The sequence below is a fragment of the Rhinoderma darwinii genome, chromosome 1 (assembly GCF_050947455.1).
Source record: "Rhinoderma darwinii isolate aRhiDar2 chromosome 1, aRhiDar2.hap1, whole genome shotgun sequence".
Taxonomy (NCBI): Eukaryota; Metazoa; Chordata; class Amphibia; order Anura; family Rhinodermatidae; genus Rhinoderma; species Rhinoderma darwinii.
In genome coordinates, this window is record NC_134687.1 from 80,310,120 (window position 1) to 80,333,815 (window position 23,696).

The 23,696-nt window shown below is 40.3% G+C and overlaps 1 protein-coding gene across 2 annotated transcripts in view; it reads right to left on the reverse strand.

Annotated features, from left to right (window-relative positions):
• The window catches only part of SGCZ (sarcoglycan zeta), a 982,319-nt gene that overhangs the window by 583,129 nt on the left and 375,494 nt on the right, over window positions 1-23,696 (reverse strand). For both annotated transcript variants that reach the window (XM_075860071.1, XM_075860061.1), the window contains one exon: window positions 11,959-12,030. The gene's annotated coding sequence lies outside the window, so the exon portion shown is untranslated. The remainder of the gene's footprint in view (window positions 1-11,958; window positions 12,031-23,696) is intronic.

Genomic DNA, 23,696 nt, shown 5'->3' on the forward strand with positions numbered 1-23,696 from the left:
GAGATCATTAACAAGTTCCCCCCGTGTAGTTTTCGGCTGAGCTCTCACCTTCCTCAGGATCAAGGATACCCCACGAGGTGAGATTTTGCATGGAGCCCCAGATCGATAACGATTGACAGTCATGTGGCTTGAAAAAAGTGGGTTGTAGATCAAGTGGAGTTCCAAAAACCGGATTGATTTACTGTGTTGTGTGTGACAAAGTGGGGGGGGGGGCATTGTATGTGATATATGTATTGATTGCTTGCTTGCTACAAAGTTTGCAAAAGTGACATAATATAAAACCATTTTTCCTTTGCAGCTTCCTTCCTGCTGAGTAGCTGACTAAGGGGGAGGGGTTAGCTGGTCCCAGGTGCTATAAATCAGGCCTCAGTACTCTGTAGAGCCTGCTCTGTGGCTTGAAAAAACAAGTGGGTTGTAGATCAAGTGGAGTTCCAAAAACCGGATTGATTTACTGTGTTGTGTGTGACAAAGTGGGGGGGTCATTGTATGTGATATATGTATTGATTGCTTGCTTGCTACAATGTTTGCAAAAGTAACATAATATAAAACCATTTTTCCTTTGCAGCTTCCTTCCTGCTGAGTAGCTGACTAAGGGGGAGTGGTTAGCTGGTCCCAGGTGCTATAAATCAGGCCTCAGTTCTCTGTAGAGCCTGCTCTGTGGCTTGAAAAAACAAGTGGGTTGTAGATCAAGTGGAGTTCCAAAAACCGGATTGATTTACTGTGTTGTGTGTGACAAAGTGGGGGGCCATTGTATGTGATATATGTATTGATTGCTTGCTTGCTACAAAGTTTGCAAAAGTGACATAATATAAAACCATTTTTTCCTTTGCAGCTTCCTTCCTGCTGAGTAGCTGACTAAGGGGGAGGGGTTAGCTGGTCCCAGGTGCTATAAATCAGGCCTCAGTACTCTGTAGAGCCTGCTCTGTGGCTTGAAAAAACAAGTGGGTTGTAGATCAAGTGGAGTTCCAAAAACCGGATTGATTTACTGTGTTGTGTGTGACAAATTGGGGGGCCATTGTATGTGATATATGTATTGATTGCTTGCTTGCTACAAAGTTTGCAAAAGTGACATAATATAAAACCATTTTTCCTTTGCAGCTTCCTTCCTGCTGAGTAGCTGACTAAGGGGGAGGGGTTAGCTGGTCCCAGGTGCTATAAATCAGGCCTCAGTACTCTGTAGAGCCTGCTCTGTGGCTTGAAAAAACAAGTGGGTTGTAGATCAAGTGGAGTTCCAAAAACCGGAGTTGAAAAGAGGAGTTAAAGCCCCAGTAAGTGCTCTTTTACTTCTTTTTCTTTTTGATTAACAACTGTTCGCAGTTTTTTTTGTAACTTGGATAATGGACAGCAAGATTGGAGGTTTTCTTCAGTGCACAGTTTGCCATATGTATGCACGACTGGAGCCGGAGTTCCAGGGTGAATATCTCTGTGGCAGATGTGAGCATGTTGGTCACCTGGAAGCTCGTATTAGAGATCTGGAGGAGCAGAATGCAACACTGAGGAGGATAGACAATCTTGAGCTGAGCTTGCTGCTCACGGAGCATGCAGTTAGTGGGTTAGAACTGGAGGGTGAAGACATGGGTGAGCAGGATCAGGTAAGTGGCTGGGTTAATGTAGTTAGGGGCAGTAGAAAGGGGTCAAAGAAAAGGAAGGCCGATCCGGTTTCTGACATTCCAGGCAAAATTGCCAAGTTGGGTGATGATGCGAGGGTGTCAGTCTCAGAAATGGCAGCCCTAGTGGATACTGATCTCCCTAACAGCCGGGAGAATAGCCCAGCTAGTAGTCGGCGGGATGGTAATGCAGGTAAGCCAAGACAATTGATAGTCGTAGGGGATTCTATAATCAGGAAGACGGATAGAATAATTTGTCGCCAAGACCACCTCAACCGAATGGTTTGCTGTCTCCCTGGTGCCAGGGTTCGGCATGTGGTGGAACGGGTGGACAAATTGCTGGGAGGGGTTGGTGATGATCCAGCTGTCGTGGTCCATGTCGGTACCAACGACAGAATAAATGGTAGGTGGAGGAGCCTTAAGAATAATTTTAAAGAACTAAGCTACAAGCTGAAGGGAAGGACCTCCAAAGTAGTATTCTCAGGAATACTGCCTGTGCCATGCGCATCACAGGAAAGACAGCGGGAGCTCAGGGAGTTAAATGCATGGCTGAAGTCTTGGTGTAGAGGAGAAGGATTTGGGTTCCTAGAGCACTGGGCTGACTTTTCATTGGGGTACAAACTGTATTCTGCAGATGATTTGCACCTAAATGGAAGGGGGTCCGCTGTGCTGGGGGAGAGAATTCTAGCTGGGGTGGCGGAGTATTTAAACTAGGGCTGAGGAGGGAGGTCAATGTAGAAAAAAAAAGGGGTAGCCAGGTTAGAGAGGGGTCAGACTATATTGGTGGGGGGAGAAACAGAATGTGGGGAGAGGACTAGACAACAAGATAAGGAGATCCTTTCGTTACAAAACATCAGTGTAAATAAAAAGGCCCAATTAATGTCAAATCACATTTCTGATAATAAAAGTGAAAAACTGACAGGCAAGTTAAAGTGTATGTTCACAAATGCCAGAAGTCTAGCAAGCAAAATGGGGGAGCTGGAGGCCTTGATACTGGAAGAAAATATAGATATAGTTGGTGTTGCTGAAACATGGCTGGACTCTTCACATGACTGGGCTGTAAATCTACAGGGTTTTACACTTTTTCGGAAAGACAAGACAAATAGGAAAGGTGGTGATGTATGTCTGTATGTGAGAAGTAATATGAAGGCGAGTCTGAAAGAGACAATAGTGGGTGAATACTGTGAGGAGGTTGAAACCTTGTGGGTGGAACTAGAAAGGGAGGTAAACACTGGAAAAATTACTTTTGGTGTAATCTATAGACCCCCCAATATAACTGAGGAGATGGAAGTTCAGCTATATAAACAGATGGAGCGGGCTGCACAGGCGGGTACTGTAGTGATAATGGGAGATTTTAATTTCCGGGATATTAATTGGTGTCATGGTTCAGCTTCAACTGCAAAGGGGAGACATTTCCTCAACCTGTTGCAGGAAAATGTTATGGGCCAGTTTGTGCAAGACCCGACTAGAGGTGAAGCTCTGTTGGATCTGGTCATTTCTAATAATGCAGATCTTGTTGGGAATGTCAATGTTCATGAAAACCTCGGTAACAGTGATCATAATATAGTTACATTTTACCTATACTGTAAAAAACAAACGCAGGCTGGGAGGGCAAAAACATTTAATTTTAAGAAAGCCAATTTCCCCAGGATGAGGGCTGCAATTCAGGATATGGACTGGGAAGAACTAATGTCAAATAATGGAACAAATGATAAATGGGAGATTTTCAAATCTACTTTGAGTTATTATAGTGCAAAATTTATTCCTATAGGTAACAAGTATAAACGACTCAAATTAAACCCCACATGGCTTACACCTTCTGTGAAAGGGGCAATACACGACAAAAAAAGGGCATTTAAAAAATACAAATCTGAGGGTACAGCTGTAGCCTTTGTAAAATATAAAGAGCTTAATAAAATCTGTAAAAATGTAATAAAATTAGCAAAAATACAAAATGAAAGGCAGGTGGCCAAGGATAGTAAAACAAATCCCAAAAAATTCTTCAAGTATATAGATGCTAAAAAGCCAAGGTCTGAACATGTAGGACCCCTAGATAATGGTAATGGGGAATTGATCACAGGGGATCAAGAGAAGGCAGAGTTACTAAATGGGTTCTTTAGCTCTGTATATACAACAGAAGAAAGAGCAGCTGATGTAGCCGGTGCCAGTGCTGTTAATATATCAGTTGATATACTGAATTGGATGAATGTAGATATGGTCCAAGCTAAATTAAATAAAATAAATGTGCACAAGGCCCCGGGACCAGATGGGTTACACCCTAGAATTCTTAAAGAGCTTAGTTCAGTTATTTCTGTCCCCCTTTTCATAATATTCAGAGAATCTCTAGTGACTGGTATAGTGCCAAGGGACTGGCGCAGCGCAAATGTGGTGCCTATTTTCAAAAAGGGCTCTAGGTCTTCCCCGGGTAATTATAGACCAGTAAACTTAACATCCATCGTGGGGAAAATGTTTGAGGGGCTATTGAGGGACTATATACAGGATTATGTGACAATAAATAGCATTATAAGTGACAGCCAGCATGGTTTTACTAAGGACAGAAGTTGTCAAACTAACCTAATCTGTTTTTATGAAGAGGTGAGCAGAAGTCTAGACAGAGGGGCCGCTGTGGATTTAGTGTTTTTGGACTTTGCAAAGGCATTTGACACTGTCCCCCATAGACGCCTAATGGGTAAATTAAGGACTATAGGTTTAGAAAATATAGTTTGTAATTGGATTGAGGACCGTATCCAGAGAGTTGTGGTCAATGATTCCTACTCTAAATGGTCCCCGGTAATAAGTGGTGTACCCCAGGGTTCAGTGCTGGGACCACTATTATTCAACTTATTTATTAATGATATAGAAGATGGGATTAATAGCACTATTTCTATTTTTGCAGATGACACCAAGCTATGTAATATAGTTCAGTCTATGGAAGATGTTCATGAATTGCAGGCAGATTTAAACAAACTAAGTGTTTGGGCGTCCACTTGGCAGATGAAGTTTAATGTAGATAAATGTAAAGTTATGCATCTGGGTACCAACAACCTGCATGCATCATATGTCCTAGGGGGAGCTACACTGGCGGATTCACTTGTTGAGGAGGATCTGGGTGTTCTTGTAAATCATAAACTCAATAACAGCATGCAGTGTCAATCAGCTGCTTCAAAGGCCAGCAGGATATTGTCGTGTATTAAAAGAGGCATGGACTCACGGGACAGGGATGTAATATTGCCACTTTACAAAGCATTAGTGAGTCCTCATCTAGAATATGCAGTTCAGTTCTGGGCTCCAGTTCATAGAAAGGATGCCCTGGAGTTGGAAAAAATACAAAGAAGAGCAACGAAGCTATTTACGGGCATGGAGAATTTAAGTTATGAGGAAAGATTGAAAGAATTAAACCTATTTAGCCTTGAAAAAAGACGACTAAGGGGGGACATGATTAACTTATAGAAATATATTAATGGCACATACAAAAAATATGGTGAAATCCTGTTCCTTGTAAAACCCCCTCAAAAAACAAGGGGGCACTCCCTCCGTCTGGAGAAAAAAAGGTTCAACCTGCAGAGGCGACAAGGCTTCTTTACCGTGAGAACTGTGAATCTATGGAATAGCCTACCGCAGGAGCTGGTCACAGCAGGGACAGTAGATGGCTTTAAAAAAGGGTTAGATCATTTCCTAGAACAAAAAAATATTAGCTCCTATGTGTAGAAATTTTTCCTTCCCTTTTCCCGTCCCTAGGTTGAACTTGATGGACATGTGTCTTTTTTCAGCCGTACTAACTATGTAACTATGTAACTATGTAATTTTGTATGTCTTCCATTTTCTTACTATTGCACCAACAGTTGTCTCCTTCTCACCCAGCGTCTTACTTATGGTTTTGTAGCCCATTCCAGCCTTGTGCAGGTCTATGATCTTGTCCCTGACATCCTTAGAAAGCTCTTTGGTCTTGCCCATGTTGTAGAGGTTAGAGTCAGACTGATTAATTGAGTCTGTGGACAGGAGTCTTTTATACAGGTGACTATTTAAGACAGCTGTCTTTAATGCAGGCACCAAGTTGATTTGGAGCGTGTAACTGGTCTGGAGGAGGCTGAACTCTTAATGGTTGGTAGGGGATCAAATACTTATTTCTCTGTGCACAATGCAAATAAATATATATATAATTTTGACAATGTGATTTTCTTTTTTTTTTAAAATATATAATCTATCTCTCACTGGTAAAATTAACCTAGCCTAAAAATTCTAGACTGTTCATGTCTTTGACAGTGGGCAAACTTACAAAATCAGCAAGGGATCAAATACTTATTTCCTTCACTGTATTACAAATATATCAATGATATATGTACCTTAAAAGTTGATACATATTCATATTACTGTACAGGTCTAGCTAATATTAACATTTCCGTACCAATAAGTATTGTGCCTTTTATCTCGCAAAACAGATTGTGGGAATAATTTTAGTTTAACTTGTGGAACGAGTACAGAAGACAACTGATCTTGTATTATGCTCGGAAAACATTGAAAAGGTCTGACTAATGGATGCTAATTTAATGTTGACTTTGTCATTTGCTCAGTTTCATGTGTTAGAATCATTCATTACGATCGTTTGGTAATATTTTGTTCAAACAAGGAGCATAATTGTTAATCATTTCACAAAAAAGTGATAATTAAAACAGCTACTCTCAATAAAAAAAATCCTGAATGATCATCTAGGATATTAGTATTGACAGTATCACAACCTTATAAAATATTCCTTACCTGTAAGTATATATAATGTCTAATGAATAGATCATGTGCATTCCTAATGTCACTCCAATATTATGCAGAGATCTAATACCATCTTTAATAGTTAATCACATATAAAAAGATTATACTGTGAAAAATGATTAAAAGATAAAAAAAAATGTGTAAGGCAGGTGTAAGATATTAAAACTAGTGAGGCACAATCATCTAATAATATTTAATGCACCAATAAACCTGTCAGTCAAATAAGTAAGATAAGGCCAAAACCTGACCAAAATACATTTTAAAAGTGCATTAAGATTTCTCAGTTACAAAAAAGCTACAATGCCCCATCGTCTTCTTTACTCAGAATCTCCATATTGGACATCTGATCTTTTACACTGAAAATAATGCAGATGATGCATTGGGTGCATGACATAAACTTATATTTGCCCATCTTTGAAAGATATTGTCTCTCCATCACAACCTTTTACCCCAAAATAAAAAAATTACATAAGAAGCTGACCGCATTGGATCCGCCACCTGCACCCCTAGGCGATCAGGGCAAAATTTTGCATGCCAACACATTTCTATTACAGCAGACACTGCAGAAGATATCAATATATGCACTCCAAAACGCATCAGTACTGCGGGCTAGGTCTAAATCAGAGACCGACCTCCCATATAAGATCAAATAGGCAACTCCATTTAAGTATATCAAGACACGGAAAGAAGAGAGCTTATAGCCAGAAATATATATCAAATGTATAAATTTTATTAACATATACAGACAGACAATTCAATAAAAATATATGTATAAAATACAATATAATGTAAGGACAAGACTCTAGTAAAAAGGTTCAGGGAGCAGCTACCGGCATTATTGGTGTACAGGCTGGGTTAGCTATATTTTCATAAAGACAAAGTCTCTCAGGTATACTAAGGAGATCCCTCCTATGAAAAGTGGTGAAGTTATATAAGCTCAATAGAGAATAGCAAAAATTGCATAGATTCCGATATTAAATATAACACATAGACAGGGGGATTCCAGTTATCTTACTCAGATTATTAATGAGAGGATACATTAAACAAGGCTTACCCATAATTTGTTAAAGTTTCAGTCCGATAGGTGCTCCAGCACAAAAGCCCCAACGCGCGTTTCGCTATGTATATTGCTTCCTCAGGGGGAGATGTGTGTCTATGTCCTGTATCTTGCAGCCCTTTTATGTTGTGTACCTAAACAAGAAACAGCCGACGATTATCGGCGCATGCCCAAAAACACGGCCGGAAGCGAGGACTGCCCCACTTCCGCCTCCACATGCTGGAGCGCACATCCGGATTCCCGACGCGTAGCGGGAGTTCCGGGCATGCGCAGTGCATCAACAGAGACGGAGCGGGGACAGCGTCGCGACCAAGGTCGGGTCCGGGCATGCGCACACATCGTACTGAAAGACTAACCAATCAGGTAAGTGAAGTGATGTTTATTGCCGTATGATGTATCATGTGTGTATATCAGCGGACATTTTTTAGGATACCTTGGTTTATTGCATGAAATAAATAGATAAAAAGGTAAGGAGGTGATGTGACAGTGTAGGTCTGAACGGCAATTAGAACGGAGCATGTAACTAACCATACTCGAAACAAATATATAATAAGTGAGGTGTATGCATGTGTAAAGAAGATTTATTTGTGTATATATTAAATGCAGAAAATAAGTGTAATCTAAATACAGTTAGTACTTAGTTTAGGCGGAAAGTCTATTGTCTAAAGCACTCATAGACAGACCACCATCAACGGTGATTAAAACAACAAATGTACGGGGATGACAAATAATCAGACAGAATACTGTCATATATAAGTGCAAAATAGGACAATAGCGCAAACTATTGATGAAAAGTGACAATATTATGTTATAAAAATGTCTAATACAAAGAGAAAAGACAAGACACATCCTGCAAAATTTTGCATGCCAACACATTTCTATTACAGCAGACACTGCAGAAGATATGTAGTATTTTATGTAATACATGACCGCACTGAAACGGTACCCACCTTTTACTTCACTACTCTAGCTAATTTAGTGGGATCTCGAATGGGGGGATTCCTCTATTAGTACATCCATATGCCCTAATAAGTTACATAGGAAGAGGTTGTCTTCGTAGGACAACACTTTTAAAGGAATTAGCTACTTCAGACATCTGCTGTGAATGTTCTCTTATAACATATGAAGTTAATATTGGTTTCCACCCTGCAAAACCCCAACTATAAGCTAAAGCCAACAATTGGGCATCCCCTTTGAATTAGCTTGGTACTGTTTAAAGGGAATATGACATAGGAAAATAACCTATTGTTTAAATCAAGTTTTTATGTTAATCATATTTTAGAATAATTTTTGGTCGTTTAATATTTTATTTTATTACGTCATTATCTATGTTTAAAAAGAATCCTAAAAGAATCTTGCAGTTTTTACTCTGGGTCCTAAGGCCTCATGCACACTTCCATCACTGTTTTCACGGCCGTTTTTCACGTTTGTGTCCGTTATGGTATCCGTGTGTACTCTGTGTCCGTTCCGTGTTTCCGTTTTAAACTTCATTTGAACTTGTCACATGTCCCAGGAAACACCCATAGTTGCTAGGGCAACGCATCCGTCAAAAAGCCTTCCGTGTGCATCCGTTTTTTTCATGGACCCATTGACTTTGTTGTGCCCCATGGTCACGGAATCACTGACAAAAGTAGGACATGCTCTAGTTTTAACGGAACAACAGATCCGTGAAAATAATGGAAGTGTGCATGGGCCCAATGAAATTAATAGGTCAAGGTGCTATCAGTGAAAAAAACTGATAGCACCCTGAAGGAAAAAGCTGAAGTGGGCCTGAGGCCTTATTAGCCTCGCAATATACTGTACTGAAACCTCCTGTTCTGTAAAGATCACTTCTCAGCAGTAATCTCATTACCATCACAGGCAGGATTACAATGACAGGTAACAACTCTATGTAGATAACACAGGATTCACCATTAACAATAGGTCATGGACACAGCTCCCCTCCTCCCCCTGCAAAATGACTGTCTTGCCCATGGCCGCGGGCCTTCAAGCTCACTCACCTCCTGATGCCCGCAGCCATGGAACTGTGAGCACTGGTCCCCATCTCCTCCTCAGGAGATGCCAGTGCTCACTTCTGCTTCTCCCAGCCGGGTCCCGTAGGGTGCACGGGCACGCTCGTGCCCGCTCTTAAAGGGCCAATGCGCGCACCTGAAATTAAGTAAAAATTAGCCCATAAGCACCCTGGACTATGAGAGGGACCCAGCCTCTTCCTGCCTTGCCTGACCCTTGTTGTCGTTAATCTACCCTGTCTATGCAAATGGTCTCCTAAGTGTGTTTCAGTTCCCAGTGTTTCCCGTTCCTGCTAGCTGTAACCTGTATCCCGTGCTATCCTGGTCAAGTGCGGTGTTGAGCTGAAGTTGTGCTGTGCTGTATACCACGCCTGTCATGCTACACCACGCCTGGCACCTGCCTGCTGCCTGCCAACTGCCTAGTCCCAGCCAAGCCTGTCTTGCTACTGTCTGAGCTACCACAGGTACACTATACGAACTATAGACTGTGACCTGTGTCCTGTTGGCCAGCTGCCATACCATCAAAGCAGTACGGTCCAGTGGGTCCATGTACCCAACATGACAATGACCTCTACAAAGGTCACAGAGCATGTCTAGAAAACACTCCCATAGAAGTCAATGAGTCCCCTTCTGTTCACAGTTTCTTATGGTCCATGTAGTTGCTGTAAAGAATATCTGTAACAGTAGCTTAGGAAAATGGCTGCCCCCCATAATAATGTATAGAAAATGGATTAAAAAATAAAATCTATAATAAAAAATAAAAACAGATTATAAAAATATTTTTACGTTTCACTATCTGGTTTTAATTAGGAAAAAAAATATAGATGATAATTCCCTTTAGACAATACCATTTACTCTTTATATTGATAAATGGCCCTAAGAATTGCACCTCCATTGTTCTCTCATTCAGCACCTGTATGAGGAACATTACTCCTTTCAGTAGAGAATCATGTTACATATGGACTCTTTCTTAGGTAGTTATATATGTATCACCTATAGTTGTTTTTATGTGGACTGCCCTTTGTAATTAATCAAATCTAAACTCAAAGCAAATTGACATTGTCCAACCATGCAGAACCACAGAACACATGACTTAAATGTCAACCTCAACTAGCAATTCATCCAGAGTAAATTGCTAAATGCATGGGAAATATTTTAAGTAGGAATTGAGTAGAGTGGTTGAACCTTAGTAGGACATCATTTTTTCCCCTTGTGGATTCTTAAATTTTTCAGTCATGGATTCTTTTCACATGGAGTTCATTTACATTTTTTTTTATTTCCTACTTTTTAGGCTGAGTGACTATATTCTAAATTTTAAGGCTTTGAAATGCAAAGAAATGCAGCATTTTCCATGTAAGTGAATTTTTAAACAGTCTCCCATAATGCTTAGCTTGTACAAAATAGATGTGATCAAACACCATCTTTAGTAAAAGTTTGAGGATAAAGTTTCCTATAGAGGACATTAATTAAGATAAGCCAAGAACATAAAGTTAACATATTCTGATAGCATAACTTTAGCTTTCACCTTTTTCCTTCACCTTCTGTATATCAAGTATGACAGAAAGTGGATCAAATGCTAGAATCCTCAGAGACATCAAGGTAAATTTAAAATGCAGTAAGTATACAGTATAACACCACACAGACAAGGTAAACAGAGATAAAATGATGGCAGTGAAATAACACAGGCATTACTTAGGGATGACTTTTCTATAAATATATCATTATCTATAAATGACAGTGATACTTTAGACTTTGCTAAAGAAATAAAAGGTATAGCAATTCCAAAACAAGCAGAAAAATATCAGTTGTATATCTTTTTTCCGCCTTACAGCTTTAATATTGGGAAGATAATTACATAGTTGCTAAGATTACAGTGCTTGCTCTAGAAGTAGCCATATAAAGTTGCGATTTGACAATAGTTTATTCCACAAGGTTATTCTACTCTCAGTCAAACCATGTATAACAATGCAAATGATTAAGCATTTGTGTAAGTTCTCTAATACATATTCCACTCTGTGACGCACATACTACAGAGACTGTTTTATAAAAGATGGTGAAGTACAGTCGAGCAGTAAATAAATAATTGAAAGAACTGTCTATTTAAGATCTGTCGCTTCATGATAACATTCCCATTAGATTCATTTATGCCAAATACCCCATTTACCTTTATTTTGTTTTGTACTCCTTAAAACACGTACAACCTTGACTTTAATAAAGTATTTCCATACATACAATACATTGAGATGCATATTAAGAATTAACCATGAATAATTGCCATAAAATGTATGCTTTAAATAGTATCATGGAAAACAACAGCAACGTGCACTGGTAGTATGTATCTAACAATATGATCAAAGGATCAAACTGTTAACTGAAGATAAGGTTGATCAACAGTACATAGTGTGATCATCTTATTGGAATGCAACATTGCCCAGTTTCCATTGTGTATCCGCAGTTCTAATACCCATTTCAGAATGGAAGAGAAAATGTGATATCTGTTATTAAACAGATATGCTCCTACCTCAGTACATTGGTAATGGCTCAGATATCCCCCCAATGTACTTTGTCTTCAAGTTATGCTTCAGCCACCACCCTATAAAAAAAAGGAGAAAACTGTTATATGGTGCACTACTATTAAAATAATAAGTTACAAATCAATGAATTTAATAAAATAATCATATAAACCGCATTTCAACAATTTTAGTAAAATGAATTAGGGTGAGTATAATTAAATACCAGGATGTTAATCACCTCCAACTTCTTAAGCTATAACAGTTTTAGATCTAAAAGAGTCACTGTCATTTCACAAAACGTCTCATGACATAGGGAACTGTCCGAAGTTTTTTTAATGGTTGTTGGTACATTGCTGAGCCCTCCACCAAAGAATAGGAGAGCTTGGCTGAGCACTGTGTTGCCCCTTTGGCTCTCATTAGCTTTTAGAGGTACACTAACTACAGACTTTTTATAAGCCCATAAACCGATAGGCCCAGCTCTCCCAAGAGAGATAGAAAAAAGCTGATCAGTTCCAAAGCAGCCCAGTACTTATCCAAGTGCTTCTGTACCTTTGCTTTATCGATATAGTCGCTATTCAATATCATAAATAATGGTTGGGAGCACCGACCCCGTGGAAGTCCCCCCGTACTGGTAGTGCAATATATGGACAGTGACATCAAGGGCTTCCCCAGGGCCCAAATCCCCGGGCCGAGCACTACTCGTTGCTCTTCCCAGGGACTCCGGCCCTGGTAAATCTCTCAGAGTTATATGTTTAACATATACCTCTGATGGATGCCATGCAATGGCAACGTCACTCATAGTCTCTCAAGTACCCGCACAGTATAAGTTTTTTTGCGGAATCCCTGAGGATGGAATAGCATAGTCTACTACGTTATTCCATCTTTCAATAAAAAGGTATACCAACGTATACCAGCCCGACGAAGGCCAAAAGCATACTTTTTTGGTCTCCATTGGGCTAAAGGTGCCCTATGGACAAGTTTAGCGTGTACGTCGGGGGCTTTCCTGAGTACACAAAAAACGTAGGGCAAAAACTTGGTGCGCACAAGAGGCATGTTTTGGAGTTATGAGCGCCTGTAGCTGAAATAGGAGGGACTGTGCATACAGCTGTTGGCTAGATGTTTCACCAAAGAGGATGTCACAATACATAATATAAACTCATATAACATCTCGCCTACAGTTTGACGAAACTTGTCTGGGAGGACTCTGGAATCAAAAGAAAAACTGAGAGCTTTTTGGTCTTAAAAAAACACACCACCAAAACACACCATCCCCTCGTAAAAGATAGTATTAGTGGCAGCATCATGTTGTGAAATTAGTTCTGCATAGTCAGCCCTGGAAGGCTCGTGAGGGTAGAAGGTAAAATGAAAGCAGCAAAATATAAGGTAATTTTTGGCACAACCTATTGCCCACTTGTAGAGACTTGGGGTAATATATCTGTCCACCAAGACAATGACTACAAACATAGAGCCAAAGCTAAACAGAAGTGGCTTAAAAACAAATTAATGTCCTGTAGTGAGAAAGTAAGAGGGCATACCTCAATGCAGAAGAGCAGTGGTCTCCAGCTTGTGGTTCTCCATCTGTTGGGAATTGTTGTTTTGCAAAAGTTGGAGACCACTACAGCATAGAATTTGTAACTGAATGTAAAATAGCTGTTTATTTGCAGCTCCTATTAAAACAGGGCTTGAGTAGTTTTGCAAATGAGAATTGGGAAAGAACGTAATGTTCACAGATGTAATACTGATAGACATCGATGCTGCCCAAAAGGTCTGACAGTTGAGGACCATTTTACAGATTTACAGATTTTGCATTAAGGTCTTCAAATTTAAGATTCTCCCTTATCTACACAATAAAAATCAATATTACAGGCATTGTAACAACATTATTTGGTTGTATTTCATTATATTTAAAATACATCACTGTAACTGATAAAGATGATGATAATAATAACAATAATAATAATAATAATAATATCATAATATATTAATAATAATCTATAATATCACTATTCTTATTGTTCTATGCCCTATATGTAAGTGGGTATACATATACCGTTTAGCTAAAACATTTAAACCACCTGCCTAATATTGCTTAGGTCCCACACGTGCCACCAAACAACTCTGACTTGTTGAGGTATGGACTACACAAGACTTTTGAAGGTGTCCTGTGTGTATTTGGCAACAAGAATAGCAGCAGATTCTTTAGTCCTGTATGGGGGCTCCATGAAGCTGACTTATTTTTCAGGCACATTTCCGAGATGCTTGATCAGATTGAGATCTGCGGAATTTGGAGGCCATCAACACCTTAAACTCTTTGCTCATTCCTGAGCAATTTTTGCAGTGCAGCAGGGAACATTATCCTGTTGAAAGAGGTCACAGTCCTTAGGGAATACTGTTGCCATGAAGGGGTGTACTTGGTCTGCAACAATGTTTAGGTAGGTGGTACGTGTCAGAGTATCAGCCACCTGAATGCCAGAATCCAACGCTTCCCAGAAGAATATTTCCAAGGTCATTACACTGCCTACGCTGGCTTGACTAATTCCCATAGTGCATCCTGGTGCCATCTCTTCCCCAGGTAAATTACACACCCGGCCATCCACATAATGTAAAAGAAAACATGACTCATCAGACCAGGCCACTTTCTTCCATTTCTCCTTGGTCCAGTTCTGATGCTCTGGAGTACATTGTAGGAGCTGGACAGGGGTCAGCATTGGCACGGATTGGTCTGTGGCTATGCAGCCTGAAATGAAGCAAGCCACCATGTGTGCCATGTGTGTTCTGACACCTTTCTACTATAGCCAGAATTAACTTTTCCAGCTATTTGTTTTAAAGGAGCTCTTCTGTTGGATTGGACCAAACGGGCTAGCCTTCAGTCCCCATGCGCATCAATGAGCTTTGGGTCCCCATGATGCTGTTTCATTGGTTGTCCTTGCCTAGACCCTATTTTGGTAGGTAATAACCACTGCAAATAGGGACCATCCCACAAGACTAGTAGTTGTGGAGATGCTCTGACCCAGTCATCTAGACATCACAATTTGACTCTTGTCAAAGTCGTTCAGATCCTTAAACTTGCGCATTTTTTCTGCATCCAATACATCAACTTCAAGAACTGACTGTTCACTTGCTGCCTAATATATTCCACCCCTTGACAGCTACCATTGTAACCAGATAATCAATGTTATTCACTTAATTTGTCAGTGGTTTAAAAGTTACGGCTGAACAGTGTATATACTGTATACATTACAGTGTGTTTTGTAGCTGAATGAATTGTAAAGAAAAAATGCATTCTATCTATCGTCTAGTATGTACTGTGATTGATATGTAGATTAAAACATTTTTTTACAGAAAAAAGTTTCACACTTTTATTAAGAAAGCCTAATTTACTTTACCATTTCATGCTGTATAACAATAAAGAAAATGTATGCAGGAGGAAATAGCATATAAAATGTAAACAGCATAGAACATAAAATAGTAATACAGAAACCCAATGCATGGTTGACCTGCAATTCTATTTGACTATTCAGTTCTTTTGGTGAAATCAGTAAACCTTGAAACTAAGCAGTTGTTTGTGTCAGCACATTTATGAGGAATGTGAAAAGCAAGGTTGCAGAATTACATATTAATTGTCTTTACCATCTATTAGACTTGATGCATAAATACATTATTTTGTGGCTATTAACCCCTTAGTGACCAAGCTTGTTTGGACCTTAATGACCAAGCCAAATTTGTCAAATCTGGTATGTGTGACTTTATCAGAGAATAACTCTGTGAAAGTTTTGAATATCCAAGTAATTCTGACATTGTTTTTTCGTCACATGTTGTACTTTATTTTAGTGGTAAAAGTAGACTGATACGATTTGCGGAAATAACTTAAAAAATAGAAAAATTGAAGAAATTTTGTAAAAATTATCATTTTTCCCTATTTTTAACTGCAATATGTCACATATGTACACACATACTGTACAATTTTTTTTATTAAATATATATTTCCATCTCTTTACTCTATTTTGGCAGCACTTTTGAAAAAAAAAAATAATTTTTGAGCAATTTAGAGGACTTACAAGTTAAGTAATAATTGTATACATTTTGTAGTACATTTTGTTTTCCTGCACCAAGCCAGGTTTTCATAGGCTCATAGGTGTCAGAATGGTGGAAACCCCCACAAGTGACCCCATTTTGAAAACTAGACCCCTTAAGGTATTTATTAAGGGGTGTTGTAAGTATTTTGACCCCACAGTTTTTTTGTAAGAATTCATGCAAAGCAGGCATAAAAAAATATAATTTAACTTTTTTCATAAAAGTATCACTTTGAAGACCGATTTCTTTGTAAAGCGACCATGAGAATGAAGAAACACACCCAAAAATCTATCACCCTGTTTCTCCTGTTTTCAAAAATGCCCCCATTGTGACCCTAATGCGTTGCCTGGACACACGACAGGGCCCGAAAGGGAGGGAGCACCCGGAGGCTTTCAGGACTCATATTTTGCTTGAAAATGTTTTAGGCCCCACTGTACATTTGGAGAGGTTTTGAACTACCAGAACGATAGAAACTCCCCATAAACGACCCCATTTAGAAAACTAGACCCCTTAAGGTATTTATCTAGGGGTGTAGTGAGTATTTTGACCCCACAGTTTTTTGCTAAATTTAATGCATAGCAGGTGAAAAAAAATAAAAATTCACTTTTGTAATAAAAATATCACTTTGAAGACCGATTTCTGTGTAAAGCGACTATAAGAATGAAGAAACACACGCCAAAATCTATCACCCTGTTTCTCCTGTTTTTAAAAATGCCCCCATTGTGACCCTAATGCGTTGCCTGGACACACGACAGGGCCCGAAAGGGAGGGAGCACCCAGAGGCTTTCAGGACTCATATTTTGCTTGAAAATGTTTTAGGCCCCACTGTACATTTGGAGAGGTTTTGAACTACCAGAACGATAGAAACTCCCCATAAACGACCCCATTTAGAAAACTAGACCCCTTAAGGTATTTATCTAGGGGTGTAGTGAGTATTTTGACCCCACAGTGTTTTGCTAAATTTAATGCATAGCAGGTGAAAAAAAATAAAAATTCACTTTTTTAATAAAAGTATCACTTTGAAGACCGATTTCTGTGTAAAGCGACTATAAGAATGAAGAAACACATGCCAAAATCTATCACCCTGTTTCTCCTGTTTTCAAAAATTCCCCCATTGTGACCCTAATGTGTTGCCTGGACACACAGCAGGGCCCGAAAGAAAGGGAGCACCCGGAGGCTTTCAGGACTCCTATTTTGCTTGAAAATGTTTTAGGCCCCACTGTACATTTGGAGAGGTTTTGAACTACCAGAACGATAGAAACTCCCCATAAACGACCCCATTTAGAAAACTAGACCCCTTAAGGTATTTATCTAGGGGTGTAGTGAGTATTTTGACCCCACAGTTTTTTGCTAAATTTAATGCATAGCAGGTGAAAAAAAATAAAAATTCACTTTTTTCATAAAAGTATCACTTTGAAGACCGATTTCTGTGTAAAGCGACTATAAGAATGAAGAAACACACGCCAAAATCTATCACCCTGTTTCTCCTGTTTTCAAAAATGCCCCCATTGTGACCCTAATGTGTTGCCTGGACACACAGCAGGGCCCGAAAGAAAGGGAGCACCCGGTGGCTTTCAGGACTCCTATTTTGCTTGAAATTGTTTTAGGCCCCACTGTACATTTGGAGAGGTTTTGAACTACCAGAACGATAGAAACTCCCCATAAACGACCCCATTTAGAAAACTAGACCCCTTAAGGTATTTATCTAGGGGTGTAGTGAGTATTTTGACCCCACAGTTTTTTGCTAAATTTAATGCATAGCTGGTGAAATAAAATAAAAAAAACACTTTTTATATAAAAGTATCACTTTGAAGACCGATTTCTTTGTAAAGCGAACATGAAAATGAAGAAACACACCCCAAAATCTATCACCCTGTTTCTCCTGTTTTCAAAAATACTCTCATTGTTGCCATAATCTGCTTATTAGACGTGTGGCTGGGCCAAAAAGAGAGGGAGCACCCTTTGGCTTTCAGGGCACAATTGAATAAATTCTAGGCCCCATATCATGCATTTAGAGGCATTGAGCTGCCTGAACAAAAAAAAACCACGCAGAAATGACCCCATTTTAAAAACTAAACCCCTAAAGGTATTCATCTAGTGGTGTAGTGGGCATGCGGACCAAAAATTTTTTAAAGGAGGAAATAATGGGTATCATTTCAGACACTATGGGTATATAATGTTTTCTTCAAGCTTTTATTACGTTTCCACATGAAATAGAGGAGACGTGGTAGAAGGTTATTTTGTTAGAAATATGCCACATTAATAAATTTGTGCGGCACAGAATAGAAGTGAAGCCGTGTATTCATAACGGATACATGTTGCTATAGACGTATTTGCCTGTACTTATGACTATGTCTTGCTGAAGAAGCAGTTGGTGCCATTATGATGTCATTGTGGACAGAATTCTGTCCTAATATAAAATCAGTCAGAGAGGAAAAAATAAACTGTACTGGAGTGACGGGCAATATCTTCAAACAAATGGAGGAAAATGTATCCAACTATGTTGCAAACTCGAGTCTGTTCACTAGATAGAAGAACACCTGCAGGGCTGTCATGACAAGGATTTTTTTTTTCAGTGACTGGTTGTACAACGTCTCTTTAGCTCCATCAATCCTTATGAGGGACGAATGTGCCAAGTGACGCGGTACACCATAACAGACCCCTGCCCGGCAAGGTAGGAACCGCTATGTGCACAAAACAACCAATCACCTACAGAATATATAAAAGGACAGTGTCCAAAACCATCTATAGGAACAGTAAAGGATCACTAATCCCCAAAATGAGTATTTCCAGAAGAACCGTAACAAAGCCCATGGTGTATTGATAAGGAACAGCTCGATTATTAGAGATCCTCCAAATAAAAAAAAAAGATCATGCCCGTATCACGGTACAGAATTAGGAATGTAACAGCCGTATGTGGCAGGACATAGTCATAAGAACAGTCAAAATAAAAAAATTGTGGATGTGGGATTTTGTACTGGACAATTAATTCCAGCACTTGATCACCCACAAATAAATAAAAAAAATCATAAGGGGTAAAATTAGTTTCACGGTCTGAAAAAAATGTGCTCTACAACCTCTCCCACAAGAAATAATCCCTACTTGGAAAGCCCACGAACTAAAAAGAAAATATAAAGAAATTGACTCCCTAAAAAGGCCCCCAACCCATTATTTTTTTTTGTGTTAAATTCTAGTAATTTGCAACCGTGTGAAAGGTTTCGAAACAGGGATAGTTACAAAGGGCTGGTTTTGATGGACACATGGGGCAATAAAAGCGGGTATCCCTCCTCCTGCCATGCCTGCTACATACCCGACACCTTTTTTGGGGATATTTTTGGGTCTCAGTGGAGGGAATAGGGTGTAAAAAGTGGCGCTCTGAAAGCCTGCGCACATCCTCAGATTCGCAGGATTGTGCCGGTATAGTGGACTCAAAAAGGAGATGCTCAATGACCTTCTCCTGAAATTGAAGGAAAGTGAGCGTTCCTTGGGCTTTTTTGAAAATAACAAAACTGTTATAGGTAGCAACCTGGATGAGGTAGATTGCTACCTTTTTGTACCAGGCCTTATTTTTGCGCTTCACCAGGTAAGGCTGAAGCACCTGGTCGGAAAGGTCTACACCCCCCATAAATTTGTTGTAGTCTGTTACACAGACCGGTTTCTGCTTTGCAGTGGTAGCCCCCCTCTCCGTAATTGCCACAGTGGTGTCCGTGTGTACGGTGGACAGCATGTAGACATCCTTCTTGTCGGCCCACTTCACTGCAAGCAATTCCTGACTTGCAAGGGCCATGGATGTTCCCTTTCCCAAACGCCTGGACACCAACTGTTGTGGGAGTCCCACTCTGTTCTTCCGTACTGTCCCACAGGCCCCTGTATTTGCAGCATGGAGGGCTTTATAAAGGGCAACGCTGGTATAAAAATTGTCTGTATAGACGTGGTACCCCTTGTGCAGAAATGGCTCCATTAGGTTCCACACAATTTTGCCAGAGGTGCCAATAGTTTCTGGGCAGCCTGGGGTATAAATTTGGCAGTCCCTGCCTTCATAGATTTTGAAACCGCAGGTGTAACCCGTTGTGCTCTCGCAAACTTTGTACAATTTCACCCCATATCTGGCTCGTTTGGAAGGGATGAATTGACGAAAGGAAAGACGCCCTTTGAAGCTCATGAGCGATTCATCTACTGACAAATTTTTGTCAGGGGTGTACAACTTTAAAAATAAATCATTTAGAAGGGTGATTAATGGCCTTAATTTATTAAGCCGATCATAAGCTGGGTCACTTCTTGGGGGGACTTGGGAATTATCAGTAAAATGCATGAATCGCATTAGGGCCTCATAGCGGTTTCTGGACATCACTGCTGCAAATACAGGGGTAGCGTGGACAGCACTACAAGTCCAGTAGGACCGGACAGAGGGTTTTTTAACCAAACCCATATTGAGGGTAATGCCTAAAAATTTTTTTATTTCTGGGACACTTGTGGGGCTCCACATTCTGGAGTACATAGATGCAGGCTTTTGTAGAACAAACTGCCTAGCATACAGATTAGTCTGCTGGACTATCAATTCTAGGACCGTATCACATATAAATAAATTAAAAAAATTATAGGGGGTAAAATTTTGGACGTCGACACTAATTCCTGGGGTCGCTTCAAATTGGGGTACTTGGGGGGAAAATGATAGTGCAGGATCCCACATCACGGGAGGGACTGCAACACTCGGCCCTGCACTTGACACCTCTACAGCGACTGACGTATCCACCACCATAGGACTATGGGGTTCAGCGGTGGAATTAGAATCGTCACTGTCACTGTCTGGAACAAATTCTGAAGCGGTGTCTGTTTCGCTTTCAGAAGTGTCGGAACATAGCAAGGCGTAGGCTTGCTCCGCGCTGTACATACGCTGAGACATATTTATAGATGTGTATGTATATATATATATATATATATATATATATATATATGCCCTATAAGTCCTAACCCTAAAGTAAACCTAAAATCCTAAAAACGACACAAATTTTTTTTTTTTTTTATATATATTTTTTTTTTATATTTTTTTTTTATTTTTATATAACAGACGTAAAATTAATTCTAAACGGCCCTAAACACGAACGCTAAACTAGCCCTAACCCTAAAGTAACGCTAAACTAACGGTAAACTAGCACTAACGCTAAACTAGAACTAACGCTAAACTAGCACTAACGCTAAACTAGCGCTGACGCTAATCTAGCGCTGACGCTAATATAGATTTGATATATTATATATATATATATGTATGTATATGTAACGATGATTTTTTATCACTTTTTTTCTTTCTTCACAGCACAGGACTTAGACTGATTTCTCTCTCCTCTCAGAACAACTACAATGGGAGGAGAGAGAAACACAGCCCATGTCCTGGCTGTGTTTTGAAAATAACTGTCAGTGATCTCTGTGATAGGTTTTATCACAGAGATCACCTGATCAGGGACCAGTCACAACGGTCCCTGATTGTTGCTGTGCCAGATGACGACACAGGTAAGTTATGCAAAGCGCACTCGGGCGCCATTTTGGGGGGGGGGGGGAATCGGACCGTGGGGGGGGATCGGACCGGGGGGGGGGGGATCGGACCGGGGGGGGGATCGGACATGAAGGGGAATCGGACGGGGGGGGGGGGCGCACTATTTACCCGTTCTCTCTCCTCTCTAAGGAGTTATTCCATGAGAGGAGAGAGAAATGGCGATTATCCGCCGGTTTAGCGTGAACGCCGTGAAATAGCGATTCACGGCGATCACGTGACCAGAGACCACTCGTTATGGTCTCTGGTCGTTGCCCCGAACTCTCAGCTACCTCCGGTAGCTGAGAGAACGGAGCCCCGATCATTAATTTCGGCGCTACTTTAGGCTAATGCGATCACGTTAAAAGGCGTCGCATTAGCCTAAAGCCCATTAGTGAGGAACGTAAAAAGGCGTACTGTTGGTCACTAAGGGGTTAAGCATATCATGCATAACAAAGTTTGTACACTTCAAACAGTTCTACATTAGAGAATTTTTTTTATAAAAGCATTGATTATTCAAATGGAAAAGTAGACTATTGTGCCTGCTATCTGTTATTCTATCTAGTATTTGTTGTAAGCAAATATTAATTACTTTTTCTAAATAATAATAATAATCTTTATTTATATAGCACCAACATATTACGCAGCACTTTAGAATTTAGAGGGAACATGAAACAAACAAGTTAATTTACAATACAAACCTGAGGAGTGAGGACCCTGCTTGCAAGAGCTTACAATCTATGAGGAAATAAGGGAGATACCATGTGTAACAGTGTTTTTTCTGTACAATAGTCCGGCCATTTTTATACACATGGGGTGGTAACATAAAGCTTCATGAGCCGGTCACCAGCCAGTATCCCTGTATGACGGACATGAAGAGAAGGAGTGTGAGGGAATCTTATTCTGATGACTAATCTAAAAGGAGGGTTATGGAAAGGAGTCAGATTAGGGAATGTTATAGGCCTGTCTAAATAGATGTGTTTTCAGGGCACGTTTAAAACTCTGGATATTGGGAATTAATCTGATTGTCTGGGGTAGCACATTCCAGAGAACTGGTGCAGCATGAGAGAAATCTTGGAGACGAGAGTGGGAGGTTCGGATTATGGAGGATTTTAATCTAAGGTCGTTAGCAGAACGTAGAGCCCGAGTAGGGTGGTAGACAGAGATGAGGGAGGAGATGTAAGGGGGTGCAGCACTGTGGAGAGCTTTGTGGGTGAGAGTAATAAGTTTGAATTTTATTCTGAAGGGGATGGGCAACCAGTGCAGTGACTGCCACAGATTAGAGGCGTTGGTGTAGTGGTAGGTCATAAATATGAGCCTGGCTGCTGTATTGAGGATAGATTGGAGAGGGGAGAGTTTGATGAGGGGAAGACCGACTAGTAATGAGTTACAGTTGTCAAGACGAGAGTGAATCAGAGCAACAATAAGAGTTTTGGCGGTTTCCTCCGTAAGAAAAGGGCGGATTCTGGAGATGTTTTTGAGGTGAAAATGACAGGAGCGTGAAAGTGATTGAATGTGAGGAGTAAAGGAAAGATCTGAGTCAAAAATAACCCCGAGACAGCGGGCGTGCTGCTTAGGAGTTATGATAGTGCCACACACAGAGATGGAACATCAGGTTTAGGGAGGTTAGTAGATGGCGGGAACACAAGGAGCTCAGTTTTAGAAAGATTCAGTTTCAGATAGAGAGAGGACATGATGTTAGAGACAGCGGACAGACAATCACTGGTGTTTTGTATTAGAGCAGAGGTGATGTCATGGGAAGAGGCATATAATTGGGTGTCATCAGCGTAGAGATGGTACTGGAAGCCAAATCTGCTGATGGTTTGTCCAATAGGAGCTGTGTAGAGAGAAAAGAGGAGCGGACCTAGGCCTGATCCCTGAGGAACCCCGATAGTAAGGGGAAGAGGACAAGAAGTGGAACCAGCAAATGACACACTGAACGAGCGGTCATTGAGATGGGAGGAAAACCAAGAGAGAGCCACGTCCTTGAGGCCAATAGAGTGGAGCATGTTAAGTAGGAGTTTGTGGTCTACAGTGTCAAAGGCTGCAGGGAGATCCAGAAGAATCAGTAGAGAGGATTTGTCGTTAGATTTAGCCCCCAAGAGATCATTTGAGACTTTAGTAAGGGCAGTTTCTGTGGATTGT